This window comes from Myodes glareolus, chromosome 27 (assembly GCF_982192425.1).
Source record: "Myodes glareolus chromosome 27, mMyoGla1.1, whole genome shotgun sequence".
Classification (NCBI taxonomy): Eukaryota; Metazoa; Chordata; class Mammalia; order Rodentia; family Cricetidae; genus Myodes; species Myodes glareolus.
The window spans coordinates 15416753-15427500 of record NC_142052.1 but is presented as its reverse complement, the minus strand read 5'-3'; the positions used below and the strand labels follow the sequence as shown (position 1 = coordinate 15427500).

At 43.6% G+C, this 10748-nt stretch overlaps 1 long non-coding RNA gene across 1 annotated transcript in view; it reads left to right on the top strand.

Annotated features, from left to right (window-relative positions):
• The window catches only part of LOC146889345 (uncharacterized), a 16453-nt gene extending 6000 nt beyond the window's left edge, over positions 1 to 10453 (top strand). The window contains exons 3-5 of the long non-coding RNA XR_015000030.2: positions 3355 to 3449; positions 5594 to 5783; positions 8955 to 10453. This is a non-coding gene — a long non-coding RNA (uncharacterized LOC146889345). The remainder of the gene's footprint in view (positions 1 to 3354; positions 3450 to 5593; positions 5784 to 8954) is intronic.
• The last annotated feature ends 295 nt before the right edge of the window (positions 10454 to 10748 follow it).

Below are 10748 nucleotides of genomic sequence, written 5' to 3'. Positions count from 1 at the left end.
GAACTGAACACAAGTATACCCAGCTCTCCCTGGTATCGATTTCCTTCACACTGATTTAGTGGCGGCCTCTTGGCATTTCTCTACTGCTGCTAGCAGCTCGGCTCTGGCCCCAAAGGACTTTATTTAATGAAACATAGGGCTTAGACTGTGAGAAGTTTGCCTCAGGAATTGAAGTCGTAGACATCCCGATGGAGAAAACATCCAGAGAAGTCTTGTGCGGGAACCACCGAGGGATGAGACTATGGTACAGAACCTGATCCGCAGCGTTCGTTTTAAAGAGAAAGGCGACTAGAAGCCTTTGCAGGGCTGTGGAGAGTTAATGGGAGCGGAAAGATAAAGTGCTTATGTGAAATATGTACAGAAGTCCCACTGGGAGAGGAGATAGGAAGAGGAGGGAGCCACACATCGTAACTCTGGAGAAGTCCGTCTGGCTGTGTATTAGAGCTGGGTACAGACAACCAGGGCCTTTAGGGAGAGTTAGTGAAAACTTGTTTTTAAAATAGTTTTATTTTAGGACTGTTTTATATTTACAGAAGAAACATGGAGATGGTAGAGAATTCCCATGTGCCTATACATTGTTTCCCCTCTTGGTAACATGGTGTATAAGTATGATACATTTGTTCCTATTAATAAACCTGTATTGACAAATTATTTGTGGTGGTTTGGGTGAGAAATGGCCCCATTAGGGTAGGCATTTGAACACTTAGTTCCCAGTGGGTGGCAACTGTTTGGGGGAGGTTCAGTAGGTGTGCCTTGGTGGAGAAAATACACCACTGGGGGCAGGCTTTGAGACTTTATAACCATAGATTCCCTCCGGTTTGCTTGCTCTAATTTGCATGTGTGGTAAGGGATGTAAACTCTCGCCTTTCTGGTCTTGCCACCATGCCGGTGTGTTTCCACGCCTTCCCACCATGATGGAGTCTTAACTTCTCGAACTACTAGCTAAAACAGACTCTCTTCCTTCAGTTGCCTTTGGTCATGGTATTTTGTTACCTCAACAGGAAAGCAATTTATACATAACTATAAAGGCCATACTTTATTTCGATGTCCTTAGGTTTCTACTGAAGCTCTTTCCTGCTCCAGATCACCTGTGTGACCCCTGGGTGTCACAGCTCCTAGGTTTCTCTGGCTTGGGACGGTTCCCCAAACACCCCTTGTTTCTGATGAGCTTGACAGCTTTTGAAGTATTGGTCAAGAACACAATTGGGGATCCAGGGTTTATCTCCTGCTTTTCTCATGACTAGACTGGGATTATATGTTCTTGTGGGAGAAGACTGGGTAGCTAAAGTGCCAGGTCCATCACATCAAAGGTGTACACCATTCATAGGACATAATTATTGATGGAAGAGAGAATTAATGGATGATTATGCTTGGTTAGGAACAGGCATTTAGATTTCAAAATCAAGAAGATTTGTCCCCGTGAGCAGTGAAATTCAGTTCAAAGTAAAAGGAACACATAAGCATGCCACCTGTATCAATGAACCGGATAAATGAGTGTTGTATGATGATTTTAACAAAAAAAGTGGTTTTGCATCTTACAGAAGGAGTGGTCAAAAAAAACAGTAAACAAATGGAAGTTGGGGGGATATGAAGCATATTTGACCCTTTTTCTGGTTGCAAATGTAGAAGAATTCCAATGCTACAAGTAGTTCACATCGAACCTACCTACAAAAGAACTGACCCCTGGGTGCAAGGAAATTTCAAAACGAAAAATCTGAAATGGCCTCACCAAGCTCATCTACTCAGAACGAATCAGGAAATAAGAGAGATACAGGAGGAACACTCCTGTGAGCTGTGCTTACTGTGTGGTCTGACTCTTCAGCAAGGGGCTGGACCAGGGTCTGACTGACTCCTCAGCAAGGGGCCGGGCCAGGGTCTGACCCTTCAGCAAGGGGCTGGACCAGGGTCTGACTGACTTCTCAGCAAAAGACCGGACCACGGTCTGACTCCTCAGCAAGAGGCCAGACCAGGGTCTGACTTTCTGGGCCTCACCTCTCCAGCAAAATATTGATTTTTATAATCAGGACAAAAATCAAGATAATCACAGCTTCCCATGCCATGGTTGCGTAAAGCCTGCACTCAGGGTTAAGGACACTGTGCAGCGTGTACAAGCTGAACAAACTCAGTTCTCTTGCTTCAAAAGTGGCTTCTCTAGTTTCTTTAGCGAGATCAGCCAATGTTTGGTTACAGGAACCTCCAAACACATGCACCAGAGTGGCAAGGGGTGTGTGTGTGTGTGTGTGTGTGTGTGTGTGTGTGTGTGAATATGAACGGGGGGTGGGGTGGGGGGGGAGGTAAAGCACACTGTTGTGCAAAGCTGGGGGTTGTTAAGATCTGTTGGGGGTGGTTGGGATAAGGACCAAAAGGAAGTGTATTTGATGGGGTTTCCCAAACAAAGTGTCACAACATGAAGGCTTAAACAAAAGAAGCTTTCTTCCTCGGAGGCGAAAAGTCTGAGATCAAAGGATTAGCAGGACTTACTTCTTTTCAGGTCTCTCTCCTTGCCCTGCTGATGGTCATTCCTTCACAGTGACATCATAGCTCTTTTCTGTGCCTGTCTATGTCTTCATTAATCTCTGCTAATACCAGTCATAATGGATTAGGCCCCTAATGTCCTCAGTTGGGTTTTGTATCAAAATGCAGCCCCATTTCAAAATACTGGTGGTTTAGGATTCAGTATACAATTTTGTGGAGATACCGCTCCACCCATAGAAAGACAAGTGATTTGAAACAAAGGGGGCATCCTTCCCTTCAGACTTGATTCTGGGAGTCCAAGATGACTGCCGTTTGGAGCAGACTTTTGCGTAATCCATTTGAGGGGATTATAATGAGGATCGTGTGAGAGGGAACACTTTGCATGGGGTGCAAACGTGCTGGGTAATATGGCTTTGTCAGGAGCCCATTTCCAGACGACACCTGTGGTGTCCGCACGGCTGCTCTGCCATTGTCCTCTCAGCAGTCAGCAGGCTGACTTCCCAGTGAGTTTTCACCTAATTTTCTTTGCATCTGCTTCATAACGGATAGTTTGAGTCCCGAATTTAAAAACGTACATCAGCCAGAAAGCTGATTTATTAGTGTGTATCGAGAAACAGAATCACAGAGTGACCTGGATACTCCAGGTCCTTGGCCATCATATGTTAACCCTGTGGGTATACAGCTAGCATGTGAGCATAGTGGAGGTGGCCAGAGGAGGGGGGGCATGCTACATTGTCATTAGAGGACAGCTTGTGTGCACAGTTCAGAAGGGAGATTCCTGATTCGGTGACCCTAGCGGTTTATCCTTGAGACCAAGCGTTAGTGTGTAGCAGCGCAGACTGACCCTGACATTCCATCTTTCCCTCTGGCTCTTTCCAGTCCTCCAGCTCCACCAGCCTTGCTCTCAAAAGCATTCCTCAGTTTCCCCAGAGCAGAAGAGGACCCACTTCCTCCCTTGCAGCATGCTCCGCACAGTAAGTAGCTGGCATTCTGTGCTGTGCTGACTTAATTACTTCCCCAGTGTTCCACGGACATGGACTTGTGAGTGAAGGGCTTTCCTTTATATCACGGAGAACACACAAGGGCTGGTTCTTGGAAATAATTTTATAAATGCCTGCTTTTGTTTTTGCCTTGTGGTTTAATGTCCCGCGCTACCGTCTCGCCCGCAAGAACCACGCGGGACACATAGGATACTTCTGCAGTAAAGCTTTATGTCTCTTGGGAGCTAGAGCATAAGCCACATGGCGGAGACCCAGATAAGATGGAACCCATCCCTTATATAGGAAACAGACCCTGCTTTGGACGTGTCACTCTTGGATTGGTCAATTGCTCCCAGTCCCAGGTGATACCTTGGGAGTAGTGGAAAAATACCAAAACGTGTGAGCTTTCTAGCTCACCTGGCGGTGCAGCGCCATCTATGGTGGAGAGTGTGGTTGCGGCCTTCTACAGTTTAAGACACTTCCTAGAAAATAATTTATAAGCCATAACCTTGTACCCATAGCAGTGAGGTGAGACAGGCAGGCTAGCATATTTGCCTAATCTTGCAAATGTGCTCAGGGGTTAAGCCGTCTGTCAGTTTTCTTCCCTTTATCTTTTCCAAAACTTAAAAAAAATTAATCTTGAGGCTCATTCAAGGTTCGGCATTTTTATGAACTATTTCAGTTAAAATAACATTCCCTTAAGTTTTGCATATTTTTGGAAATGACTGCAAGGATCTAAAGCCATGCATGTGCACAGAGCAAGCACTCTTTAGAAACAGCTTCCATGTGAAGTGTAGTCCGCACCAAAGCCCTGCATTGGTGCAGAGGAGATCTCCCCGGACTCTGTTACAGAGATTTTATTTTATTTTTTTAAATTGGTTCCTTGTGCAATGTGCTTTGATCGTGTTCACCACCCCCCCACTTTAGTTCCCGTTTCCTCCTCTATCAAGCCCAGTTTGTACTGGCTGCATATTCTTGGATGCGTAGCCATCCATTGGAGTGTGGTGAATATAGCTGGGGCTACCCTCTTTAAAAACCACCTCTTTCTGTCCCAGCAGCAATCAGCTGCTAATACCTGCTCATTGAAGGTGGAACTTCGCACCCTCCTTTCCATTCTGGTGGGCTTGGTCTGACTCGGGCTGGCACAGGCCTTGTGCATGCGGTCACAACCACCATCAAGTCCAATGTGCAGTTGCCCCTCAGTGTCCAGATGACACGGTTTCCTTCAAGTTATCTCTGCCTGGCTCTTACATTCCCTTTGCTCTGTCTTCCACAATGATTCCTGAGCCTTGGAAGGAGGGGGTGAGACAGAGATGCCCCACTAGGGCTGAGCTCCCCGTGGTCTCTTCTGCTCAGCACCTTGGCCAGTGTTGGGTCTTTTGTTCATTTTCAGTTAAATGCACTTTTCACCAAACTATTTGCCTTTGAGATTGTCTTCCCTCTTTTCTGTCCTCCTCATTCCTGCTCCATCCCTACTCCATGGTTCTACACTTGCTGCTTGAGCCTTTCCCCTCCATAGTTTTTGCCTTTCTTCCTTCCTTTAGCAGCTCACGGTTCTCTAACTATGATGCACTCTCTTTTGAAGAGCCCGGCTCAGTTCTGTCTTCCTGGGAAAATTTCTATATTTCAATATCCTCTTTCCCCTGTTATGAGCATTTATCCCCCTCTTCACCTTTCTAGCATTTTCCATGTTAAAATCTCATTCCCTTGGAAGTTTTGCATAAAAATGAAAAGCTATGCTTAGTAATTTTCCAGGCACATGCTCATTTTGAGTGAATTCCTTTTGAAAGCTGACTTATTCTTCCTTCTCCTCTTCTTTCTATTCTTTTTCTTTCTGTCCTCCTCTCCCCCTCCACTTATAAACACACACACACACACACACACACACACAATTGTGTTAACTCTGTATTTGGTAAAGTTTTCTCATTCTTTAGAAGTTATTTTTAAACAGATTTTAAGAAAATGTTTTCTATCTTGCCGTTGAGAATCTTCCATGAATGAGCTCCTAAGATGATCTGTGGCTAGTCATTAGAGCCATTGGGAAGACACAGTGCTTCACAGATGAGTCGTTAGCTTCTGGGCCCAGAGAACAAATCTGCGGAACCTTTTCATATCTTCTAATTAAATACACTCTGCAGCTTGCAGATAAACATGCTGATCTGACAGGGAGGTAAGGGGGTTTATCAGCATCTGTGCACCTGCGGTGTGGACACGGAAAGACAAGACTTCATTAAAACTCCCTGTGCTTGTGAGAACAACGAGGGATGGCCGGAGGTGGAGAGAAGAGCGGCGCTACTAGATGGGGGTCTGAAGCTCCTCTTTGAAGAGGTGAGCTCATTCTGTCCCACACGTCCAGCTGTGCAAACAGCAAGGCCAAGCGCTCTGCAGTTAGCTGTGCTGACACAGAGGCCGGACTGTATGTAAATGATGCCAATGTGTAATATACGTGAATGCTATAAATGCTGCGCAGAGCAGGGACAGAAGCCCCAGAAACAGCATTTTTTTTTCTTCTGAAGCCGGTGTTTCCTAGGACAATAAAACAGTACAGAACACCAGTGTCTCCAAAAGCTCCGCTGGGAATCATAAGGGTTGCACAGTTCCCATCATCCTCTCATACAACCTCAGAATGCGGAAACGGTGCTTGTGTACTTGACCAGAAGAGGTCAGGTGGGTGAGGAGAGTTCTGAGCCTGGGTTAGGAGTTCCAGCAATGAGGGTTCAGGGCCAAAGGAAGTAGAACTCAGGTTCTAGAAGATGTGGCAATAGACAAGTCCAGGACGAGCCATTCCTCAGTGAAAAGCCCACTTCATCTGAGAAGTACTGGTGGGAGCGGATTCTTTCTATGCTCCACTCTCTGCTGAGGCTGTGAGTAATGAGAACAGGGCTGCTCAGAGTCCCTTCAGGTGGCAGATACAGGAAATGCTCATCCACCAACATCAGCAAACCCTGAGTGTCAAGGCACCAATCCCCAACCTTTGTGGTACTGCCAGACAAATGGAAGAATGCCAGATGTTTTTGAAAACTTATCATGTAAAGTAAGATATATGTTGATTTCTCTACTAGTCTTGGGAGCTGAATTTTGAGCTCTCTCTCGTGCTTTGGGACCATCATGGACTCCGTGAGGAAGGGTTTGCAACATCAGTTTTGCATGAGTCACTTATTTCATCAGAAAAAAAAAAATTAAGAGCCAGGCATGGCAGCCATGTCATCTTAGTACTCCAGGAGATGGAGACAGGAGAATGGTTATCTTGAGATCAGCCTGGGATGCATATTGAGATTTCTGTCTCTTTAAAAAAAAAGTGGAAAACGTACAATACAATATTCAGAAGTGAGTTTAGGAAGAACTCTGAGGATTTGCTCAGGATGTACTTACACTCTTCCTTCTGTGAGTCACGTCTCACGAACCCTACGGTACATCTTCACTTTTTTGCCAGATACATGGCAAGAGCTAAAACTATCTTTTAAACAAGCTGGCTTTGGGCCTAGTGAGACAGTTCAGAAGTTAAAGTGCTTGCCGTTTGGGTAAGAAGACTGAAGTTTGGATCCTAAGAACCCACATATGTGTTCAGTGTGCAAAGAGACCTGCCTATAATTACAGCCTTGAAATCTCAAAACTGGGGATCCCCAAAGCAAACTGGCTACTGAGACTAACCATATCTGTGGGAGCCATGAGCTCTGGGTTTGGTTGGGAGACCCAATGAAAGTCTGAGAAAGACTGAGGAAGAGTCCCTACACCAACCCTGGCCTGCACATGGCACCCACATACGCTTTCACATATGTGAACACAAACACATGGAAAGGGGGAAAAGAAAATGTTCACTCTCGTAGGGCGTGAGCATAAGACAGAGGCATACAATCCTATGTTTAAAACAATCACAACGGTTTTTCAGAAAGGCAGGAAAATTGCTTTGCATTAAAAACACTTTTGGTATCTATAGATAAACTCTAAACTCCTTTAAATTCTGGACCAGTGAGATGGCACTTGTCACAGAAGACTGGTTACTAGAATTTAATCCCTGGAGTTCACAAAATGATGGTCAGAGAAAGCCAGCTCCACGAAGTTATCCGTTGGCCTCCTCCTGTTTGCAATGGCATATGCTCTTCCAACCCCAATAAATAAATAAATACATTTAAAAAAAGAATATTAAAATCCTTGGTAGCTATATATCTGACATAGAATTAATATCCAGAAAATACAAAGAACTAAAAAACTAAACAACAAGAAGTCAAACAAAACAATCAATACATATGTTAAGTCAGTATAGTTATCAAAAGATGAAATGTACATGACCAATAAACATGAAAAAGATGTGCAGCCATCAGAAGAATGTGAATTAAAACCACACTGAGGGCTGGAGAGGTCAGTACCTGCCTTGCAAACCTGAGGATCTGAATGTCATACCCAGAACCACTTAAAGAGTTGGATGTGATGGACTCACTTGAAATCCCAGTGCTGGGGAGACAGACATATAGACACAGGCAGACCTCTGGGGCCACCCTAGCCTTCTTGATGAGTTCCAAGTCATTAAAAGATCCTGCCTAATAAAAAAATCTTCCATGTCTGAGGATTATTCCATGGCTCCCACATGCACAAGAACACACAGCAGTACACACATATGCACCCACACACATATAAGTGTGTGCACACACCTCCCCCCAATACACCTATGTTGAGATTCCATTTATCCCAGTCATAATACCTGTCATTAAGAAAACAAATAAATGTTGATGAGGATATGGACAAAGGGCTCCCTGTACAATGCTGGAGAGAAGTAAATTAGTCCAGCCACGATGGAAATCAGTATGAAGACCATTTCAAAACTAAATAGCCCAGCTCCCACACTCCTATGTATCTACCAGAGGATGCCCAGTGAGCATCACAGAGATACTTGCAGAGGGATGCTATCACAGCGGTGTTCAGTTATGAAGCCAGGGAAACAGCCAAGCTGTTTGTCAGCAGAGGAGTGGGTAAAGAGACAGTGGTATATATCACAATGGAAAATTTTCAGTCATTAAAGAAGACTAGAGTGATGTCATGTACAGGAAAATGGTCACAACTGGAGGAATTATAGAGTGAATTAAGTCAGTGTCAGAAAGACACACTGAACATTTTGTCTTACTCTTGCATTTCAGATTTATATAGTGGCATAAATTCATAGAGGTCAGACAGAACAGAGACTAATGGAGAACTGGGAAGTGAGAAGGTAGCAGGTTCTAGTGGGCATGCGCTCAGCATTTATTATATATGTACATGAAAGTAAACCTGTGTAAATAATAAAATAAAAACATACTTTAAAAACATAAGTTACTTCTTTTTACACCCTATTTCAACTCAATACAATGTTCAACATGATAGATATTGAACGAGTCTTGGGATTAGCTAATATAAATGTGAAGCACACATAAATAATAGAATATTTAAATATTTTCAAACATTTCTCTATATTGCTTTGTTCTTGGTCAACACTCTTAAACATCTATCCCTGTCTGTCCACTGCAGGAATCGCAGCGGACAGAACTCAGGATTTATTGGCACGTTGGTCAATAAGTTAGCTACTGAGGCTAATCTTCAGTTAATGAATCAGCGGCGAGGGAGCTGCGCAGATGACGAGTGCTCAGTTTTCAGAAATCTCTTTTTCAATCGGCCTCGCTTCCTTCTGTCCTCCTAGTTATTGATTTAATGTGTGAGCCCCTCCTCCCAACCCTTTAGCCAGCACCCTTGAGAGTTCAGTCTCTTCGAGATGTTCTCATTAGAGTCAATAATTCACCATGGCATATTATATAGTGCCCTGAATATCTATAAAGCCAGGCTTTCATGTTGTACATCCTGGGGTGCTCAAATAATTAATTTGACTAGCATTACAGGACAATACCTTCCATTGTGAGTGGTAAAAGTGTGCTACGCGGAGAGGCAAATGTGCAGGCACGCCTGGGAGGACGAGCTCCAGAGGGGAGCTTCCCCGAGGGTTCAGTGCTGGAGGGAGGGACTTCTGCTCTTGGCCCTCTACCAAGCTATAAAGTCCACCTGTGATGTAGAAACAATCAATTGCCAATTGATTGAAATACTTTCTGTGGGTGTTTTCGTCTTTATTCTAGCTTTTAAGAGTAAAAAGAATTCTTTAAAACAGTTTGCTTGGTGGCATTAAAAACCTTTTTTGGACATAAAGCATTCCAAAGACACAATACTGAGAGAGACTCAGGAAACCCTACCATTTGCTCCTTGCATCAGTTTGGAGCCGCCAGGTTTTAGATAGATATTGGTATGAGTGTTAAAGTCTTCTAGTTAGTTCATATTAGTGGAAGTCATTTGTTAGAAAAAATAAATGTTTGTACAGTAATATTTTAATTATTGCTAAGTAACAATGCAGACTCAAATTTAGACTATGGCATGTGAATAACAATTTAGATAAACAATATAAGAACTTTAAAGCAAATCAAGAATCTTTAAACTTATATGCCATGCTTAAGATTCAGTCGTTCATATTCACATTCTTGTTTTGCAAGAAATTAAGTATGAGGCCTTGAGTTAAGCCTGCCTTGGTTTCCAGTCCTGTCAATTGGAGGTTAGTTCCTTCTAGCTTGAGAAGTCTGTATTTCTTTCTACGATCATCCTTAGATTTCAATTAAAGAACCACTCATCAATTGGAAGAGAGAAAATTCAATGGCCATCAAGAGAAAGAAAGAAGGAAGAATGAAGACAGGGAAGAAAGGAAAGGAGGGAGAGAGAAAGGAGGGAAGGAGGGAGGGAAAAAGCCGACCTCGAGACACAGCAGTTACTGATTCAGCGTCACGCGGAAGCTGGAGGAGAAACAGTGTCACCACACAGAGCGACGGTCTCTCTGCAGCAATGAAGCATCTGCCTTGGTCTATGACCATCAGTCTTCCTGGTGATTAGAGCCGTTCTTGGAGGCACCTGAGAAATCTGAGACCGCGCTTTCTTTTCTAGAGGACTAAATGTCACCCCGACCAGATCGGAATAAAGGCTCATTTAACTATGGTAAAACAGTAAGAGAAATTATATTTATATATTTTTTTTTGCATACCCAAGCACTAGCATGTATTACATGTGCTTTCTAGTTATCCAGTATTTCCCGCTGTGGATAATTGTATCGTATAAACTGAAACAATCCCCATATTTTCTATTGGCATCTTAGGCGACGAAACGCATCTTTTTCTTGCATATAATATTTGTCACTAAAAGGCCTTTGTCTCCAGGCATCTAGTTCTGAGTGTTATTCCTAAGAACCCAGTTGGTACAACTTTTTGGAGTTAATAAAACTCTGTCTCCACTGGT